Source organism: Ixodes scapularis, unplaced genomic scaffold (genome assembly GCF_016920785.2).
Source record: "Ixodes scapularis isolate PalLabHiFi unplaced genomic scaffold, ASM1692078v2 ptg001158l_1___fragment_3__unscaffolded, whole genome shotgun sequence".
Lineage (NCBI taxonomy): Eukaryota > Metazoa > Arthropoda > Arachnida > Ixodida > Ixodidae > Ixodes > Ixodes scapularis.
Window position 1 is genome coordinate 4,042,501 of NW_024610108.1, and position 7,500 is coordinate 4,050,000.

The window sequence follows — 7,500 nt, forward strand, 5'->3', positions numbered from 1 at the left end:
GAAGAAAAAGAGGAGAAGCAAACAACATTTTTCGTGGCGCTTTTATTTTCTGCATGCATAGCAAGCGACATCGAAATGTCGTGCAGTATCCTCAATTTCACTTGGTCAACAGGTCCCTCGTTTTCAACAGCTCGGTGTCACTCGGAACTCTGGACAGGTGTTCACCTCACTCACAAGTGTGGGGACGTAATCCATCCACCAAGACCATGCCGGTGAACGAAAGCTGCACGTCGAAGGAAGGAAGGCTGGCTTTGACGCTGCAGAGCCAACGAAAACGAAACTGTGTGCCTCTCTCGAGTGTCCTTGCCTTCACGTTGCTTGCACATGGCGGAAGTGTGTTCGCTCCTCGAGTTTTCTTCTTTGTTGAACCATTAGGGACGCGTGTACTCGTCGGGACTTCGTCGCGACGGTCCAGCCACCCCTCGCGTTCGCTTCGCTCACGTAAACAAGCACAACGCCAGCGTACTTCCCCGATTCGCTAAAAACAACCATCCGACTCTCGCGTAGCATTGTCACTTGCGTATTTTGTTTCTTTTACCATCCAAACCAGATGGCGCTGCGCAGTTAACGGCTCGAAAACCGGAGCCTTGCTTTAGGTTCGTTAGATGACGCCACTATTCATTCATTTGTTTTTAATTTTTTTTTTTTAGTTTTTACTTTTTGTTTAAATTAATTGATTTGATTTTACATTACGTCGTCTCGTCATATAAACAGCAAATATTTAAACAATTTAGGCGCGCCTCCGCATCTATTTGGGCGCCGACCACGTGGCGGCGCTACTTATTTTCCAAATTCTGTTTACAAAGTATGACGGTGTTTTCATCTATCTAGCGGTCTCCTACACTTTTTTTTTTTTTATTATTATTTTTTTTTTTTGCTTTTGTTTTGCGTTGTTCCTGCGGAGTGATAGTTCTTGGTTCTTGGTGAGCTCGGACGCTTTCCAACGCGTTAAGATTCTGGAGTGCAAACTTGTAAGAAACCTTTGCAACCGTGAGTAGTATGCAGTCGGCGCTGCTTGCACGCGATGTATTTTCGACGCGTTTTGTCCGTCTTATTGCCCGCGTGCGTTGGCGTACCTGGTTTCTGAAAGTGTGCGCGTCTCCCACGTGCATCTTAAACCATGCGTGTTCATTGCATGTTTTCGCTTGAGGAGATATCCATTTCCACCAGTGAGTAGTGTTCATTCGCCGCCGCTTCATCGCGATGTGCTTTTGACGTCTTTTTGCTTCTCTGTGCCGCCCGCCCTCCGTGCTTTCCGAAGGTGAGCGCATGGTTTCGCTTTGCAGTGCGCGCTCTGCAGCGTGGTGTTGTGGCGTGGTTCCGGTGAAAGTGCCTGTGGGTGACCTCGCGTGCGTCCGTAATTCCCTGCCTTCGGCCTACTCAGCGTGGACGTCATTTCTGTCCTGTGACCTGCTGCTCAGTGCTCAGTGCTCAGTGCTGTGCTTGTGCAAGGCCTCTGGTGTGGGTGCCGTGTCCTACGTTCTACTTGTGCCCCTTATTAATTCATTAATATGTGTCGTGTGTGTGTGTGCTCTTTGAGCAGTTTCCGTTCTTGTGCCGTCCGTCCAGTGAAAGGATTTTTTTATTTTTTTTTATTAAGTTACGGCGCTTGTTTTCGTGCAGCTCTACGTGGTCGTGTCCTCGTACGCAGTGGTGTGTTTGTGGAAAGTCTGTCGTTGTGTTGTGTTGTGCAGTGCAGTGCAGTGCAGTGCAGTGCAGTGCTGTGCGTGCGCCAAAGCCTCTGGATAAAAGAAAAAAAAAATATATATATATATATATATAAATACACATTTTTGTTTTCTAATTTTTTTTTTTAATTAATTTTACATGTGGTAAGTATGCATGACTTATACCATCCTTTGTATTGATTTATTTGGGTCGTGTCTTTTTTTTCCACATTATTAGCCTTCTTGTTCTCCTCCTCCTCCTCCTGCTTATCATTATTGTAGAAATGTTTTCCTTTTTCTTTTTTTCCTCTTTCTTTCTAAGCTTTTAGTTTCCACCAGAGTGTCGAACCGAATTTTTTATTGGTTTGCTTCGATTTGCGGGAGCACAAAAGTAATGTAGGACATTAAAATAGCACAACAAATAGAAGAACAAGAGGTATACAGGACAGGCGCTGATGTTGAACTAATTTCATTCAGGAAAAGTGAACATGTATATACACACGACAGGCAAAGCAGCACATATTCTTAAGGGTAGAAGATATTTGAGCTGGGATGCTGGTGTCTCCCAGCACGATCAAACCATCCGGGGCTATTGCCGCCTTCTCGGCTGCCCTCGGCACTTATCGTGAATAAAAGCTATATATGTATGTTTACTTTTCCTGGATAAAACTAGTTGAAAGTGAGTGCCTGTCCTGTATACTCCTTGTCCTCGTCTTTTTTGCGCTATTTTATATATTTTACTAAGATGAACCAACAGCGTACCGTATTAAAAAGAAAAAGAAGAAGCTAAAGTGATATTATATTTACCTGGTGCTTCTTTTCGTAATAGGCACTATTTCAAGAGTGCAAACGGGTATCTTTCCATTCATTTGTAGGGTTCGCTTATTTTCAGGTGCCGAGAAATAAATTGCTTTATTTAAATTTGATGGAGCAGTAAATGACAAGCTACATACATATCTGTCTTTCCTTGTTTTTTTTTTTTTTGTGTTATATTTTAGCCTGAATTTAAAAGTTATCAGTCTGTTGGGTCGCCTAAAATACAGGTGATTGGCATTTGAGGTTTTTTTTCTTTACAAGATAATGGTTGATTCAATTTAGCAAGTAAGCATCAATTGTGCTACTTTTTTTTTTCCTTCATCTTAAATAGAGCTGAGCAATCAACTCGACATGACGGCTACTTAATTTGTCGCTTTCTTACCGCCTGTTTTCCGAAACTGTGTGCTTTCTTTTCGTCGTCATCGACTTTGGGCTGCCGCTCCAAGTCCATAGAGCCTTTTTTTTTTCAGCTATCCCTGCCGTACACCCTTGTACTTCTATTCATCGTCAGACTAATAGACAGTTATATTTTCTTCCGTACAGTTCCAAGTTGGCGGGTCAGTTTCGGTTCGGCTGAAACTAACTCCTCGGTTCCGGTTTTTCGTTCGCTTCGGTTTTCGGTTCGACACTCTGGTCTTCACCGTGCATGGCACCCCCCCCCCCCTTCCTTCCTTCCTTCCCTCCCTCCCTCCCTCCCTCCCTCTCTCCCCTCTTCTCCTCCCTGCAAGAAAACAAACTGTCGTTTCGAAATGTTTTCTTACTTGAACTGTGAAGGTTTTCAAGTGCATTTCCTTTCCTCCTTTATTGAGCGCACAATTCTAGAGTGGAACTTCCCTTCTGACATTGCAATAAAGTTTCCTGCACAAGGAAGAAAAACCTGCCATTTGACCTCCCTTGTGTGTGCAAAGTGTCAATGTTCCTATATTATGCTTGAACATGGTCTTTTTGTCTTCCTATTTGTCGCAGAAATCATGTATGTGTATGTATGTATGTATATATATATATACCAATATCGCACTTTATGGATTAATCTTGCACGACCTGTGAAAACCACGTATCTCTGGCTTTCCTCACGTTCGATTTTCGAGCAATTTATGAAGCTAGCTTGGGGAGATTGATTTCGCTCGCACACAATTCGAGGCGCGAGGACGGGCATGTACGAACGCCTACGTAGTCGGGACGGTAAACAAAACTTACACAAATTAAAATCCTGCGCAGATAATAAAAGAAAGAGCAACAAAAAAGTATGGGCGTCTTTCTTTACTAATTTCTTTTTTTTTTTTCTTTTTTAGGATTGTAAGCGGACGGGCTTCTTAAACGATACCAAAAAGCGAGACACAATTTGACAAACGGGTCACGTCACAAGAAAGAAAATCCCACATCCTCAAGCGTGTAAAAAATGCACGCAATATCTACAGTACTGGAATTTGAAGCGCTGCCAATCTTGCGTGCACTAGCCCAAATCGCCTTGCTCCCGCTCACGTCAAAGCGACACAGACCTCGTCGGAAAGGTACGCTTTCTGACGCGGTCAACCGGTAAAAACACTATATATTGTAAAATTCTGTACTTTGGACGTGATTAATTCAGACTGCTTTGCGGCTAACTAAGCGCGCGTTCTTTCCCAATGAAACGAAAGAGCGAGATTAGAAATAGAGGAAATAATTCCCGTGAAAAGAAAGAAATTCGTCTCTTATTGAGCTTGGCAGTAAAGCACGCGACATCTCCAGTATTCCGTTTGAAAGCGCTGCCCGTCGCAAGTGCAGTAGTGTACATTGTTCGGCTCTCGCCCAGTTGAAAGCGCCAGAAATCCCGTGTCGCCTCGCGACACGGGTAACCGCTAGAAAACACGCACATTTTAAAGTCGCGTGTTTTGCACTTGATTCCTCGGAAGTACTTTGTGGGAGACGAAGCGGGCGTTCCATGCCAAGGACACGGAAGAGAGAGATTAGAAATAGAGCGAACAATTCGCGTGAAAAGAATAATATTTGTCTCCTATCAAACTTGCCAGAAAAGTAAGCGAGATTTCCAGTATTCCGTTTGAAAGCGCTGCCCGTCGCAAGTGCAGTAGGGTAAATTGTTCGGCTCTCGCCCAGTTGAAAGCGCCAGAAAGCCCGTGTCGCCTGGCGACACGGGTAACCGCTAGAAAACACGCACATTTTAAAGTCGCGTGATTTGCACTTGATTCCTCGGAAGTACTTTGTGGGAGACGAAGCGGGCGTTCCATGCCAAGGACACGGAAGAGAGAGATTAGAAATAGAGCGAACAATTCGCGTGAAAAGAATAATATTTGTCTCCTATCAAACTTGCCAGAAGAGTAAGCGAGATTTCCAGTATTCCGTTTGAAAGCGCTGCCCGTCGCAAGTGCAGTAGGGTAAATTGTTCGGCTCTCGCCCAGTTGAAAGCGCCAGAAAGCCCGTGTCGCAAAGCGACACGGGTAACCGCTAGAAAACACGCATCTTTTTCTTTTCTTAATCCCGTGCTTCTCACTTCGTTCCTTGAGAGGACTTTGTTGGGAACTAAGTGGCGGGGCCTTCCAAACGAAACCAATGGTAGAAACAATGAAGTGAGCAAAGAAGAGTAGTGTAAAGAAAGAAAATTGCCTATTATGAAGCCTGCCGTAAACACGCGCGATACCGCGAGCATTCGGATTAAAAGCAGTGACAATCTCACTTACTATAGCGCTCATTGTTCGGCTCTGACACAATTCAAAACGCATGAAACGCCCCGTGTAAATATTGGTTTACTTTGTAATAACAAAGTCGATAAACTTTCTGTTGACCATGTTAACATGAACTGAAAGTCGAAAAGAAGTAATCAGAGTCAAGCAGGGGTCAGCACGTTTTTAATAAAAAGCGAGAAATAATTTTTTTTATAGGGGTAGGATGTATGTACGTATGTATGTATACATAGAGGCAGACAGGAAAAAAAGAACATTTATATATATATATATATATACACACAAACATACATACATAGATATATATATATATATATATATATATATATAAGGAGAGAGAGAGGGGAAAAAATAAGAAAGAAAGAAGGACAAATAAATGATACTGAATAACGAGGAGCCACATAAGTGAGAGACAGTAAGTCAGTCAGTCAGTCACCGAAACTGATAACCACAAACTATGTACAGAATGCTCTTGAAGGATCTTCTTTATACTTATCGGTGCTATTATGTGGAGGTGGGGTCTGTCGAGCGTTCGATTGGTGCGAGCGGCGTCTGACGACGTCGCCGACGCCTTTCGTCGCCGTCTCGGCCGCTGCCTCCGCCGCATGGTCGTTACAGCAAGGTACCTGCGATCTCTGGCGTCTGCCGTTGGGGTCGGTTCTCGGGTGCACCTGTGTCTTGAAAACGAATGCGAGAGGAGGGTGTTTCGGAGCGTCCGCGCTAACCGAACGGTGTGAAATGACGAGTGCGTTCTGACCGAAGGCCGGGGTGCGTCCTCGCGTCCTCACGGGACCTGAAAGCTCGGCAACGCTGCGAAGGCGTCGTCAATGATGTTTTTGGCGTACGACTTTCTGTTGCTACGACGAGAACGAAATTTATGCGCTTCTTGCCGCGTCGGTACCGACCTCGGTCGGGGATATTCCGGCTGCGCGCTCGAACGTGCTTCATTTCTTCTTGGATTTGGAAGTAATTCCTAAGCGTTGTGTGTGTTTGCGGTTCGTAAGGGGCGCCTGACGGTGGCCCCGCGTCCGCGCGTTGGTAGGGTTTTGGGCGACCCACCACGAAAAGATTACCTGGTTGATCCTGCCAGTAGTCATATGCTTGTCTCAAAGATTAAGCCATGCATGTCTAAGGACATGCCGAAACAAGGCGAAACCGCGAATGGCTCATTAAATCAGTTATGGTTCCTTAGATCGTTTCTTCCTACTTGGATAACTGTGGCAATTCTAGAGCTAATACATGCAGTGAGCCCGAAGCCCCTCGGGGCGACGGGTGCTTTTATTAGACCAAGATCAATCGGGCTTCGGTCCGTTTTGTGTGGTGACTCTGGATAACTTTGTGCTGATCGCACGGCCACGAGCCGGCGACGTTTCTTTCAAGTGTCTGCCTTATCAACTGTCGATGGTAGGTTATGCGCCTACCATGGTTGTTACGGGTAACGGAGAATCAGGGTTCGATTCCGGAGAGGGAGCCTGAGAAACGGCTACCACATCCAAGGAAGGCAGCAGGCGCGCAAATTACCCACTCCCGGCACGGGGAGGTAGTGACGAAAAATAACAATACGGGACTCTTTTGAGGCCCCGTAATTGAAATGAGTACACTCTAAATCCTTTAACGAGGATCCATTGGAGGGCAAGTCTGGTGCCAGCAGCCGCGGTAATTCCAGCTCCAATAGCGTATACTAAAGTTGCTGCGGTTAAAAAGCTCGTAGTTGGATCTCAGTTACAGGCGGGAAGTGCGTGGACACCACGTTACGGCCCGTGCTGAACATCATGCCTGTCGTGGCTTGGTTCCCTTCATCAGGTGCCTTGCTTTGGCCGGCGCGTTTACTTTGAAAAAATTAAGTGCTCAACGCAGGCGATTCGCCTGAATAACAGTGCATGGAATAATAGAACAAGATCCTGTTTCTGTTCTGTTGGTTTTTGGAATACAGGATAATGATTAAGAGGGACAGACGGGGGCATTCGTATTGCGGCGCTCGAGGTGAAATTCTTGGACCGTCGCAAGACGAACTACTGCGAAAGCATTTGCCAAGAATGTTTTCATTGATCAAGAACGAAAGTTAGAGGTTCGAAGGCGATCAGATACCGCCCTAGTTCTAACCATAAACGATGCCAACCAGCGATCCGCCTGAGTTACTCAAATGACTCGGCGGGCAGCTTCCGGGAAACCAAAGTATTTGGGTTCCGGGGGAAGTATGGTTGCAAAGCTGAAACTTAAAGGAATTGACGGAAGGGCACCACCAGGAGTGGAGCCTGCGGCTTAATTTGACTCAACACGGGAAAACTTACCCGGCCCGGACACTGGGAGGATTGACAGATTGAGAGCTCTTTCTTGAT

General features: G+C 45.5%; 1 non-coding gene across 1 annotated transcript in view; it reads left to right on the forward strand.

The window, feature by feature from the left end:
- The first annotated feature begins 6,231 nt into the window (after positions 1-6,231).
- The window catches only part of LOC115312394, a 1,815-nt gene continuing 546 nt past the window's right edge, over positions 6,232-7,500 (forward strand). Inside the window, exon 1 of the ribosomal RNA XR_003917198.2 lies at positions 6,232-7,500. This exon is cut by the window's right edge and continues 546 nt beyond it. This is a non-coding gene — a ribosomal RNA (small subunit ribosomal RNA).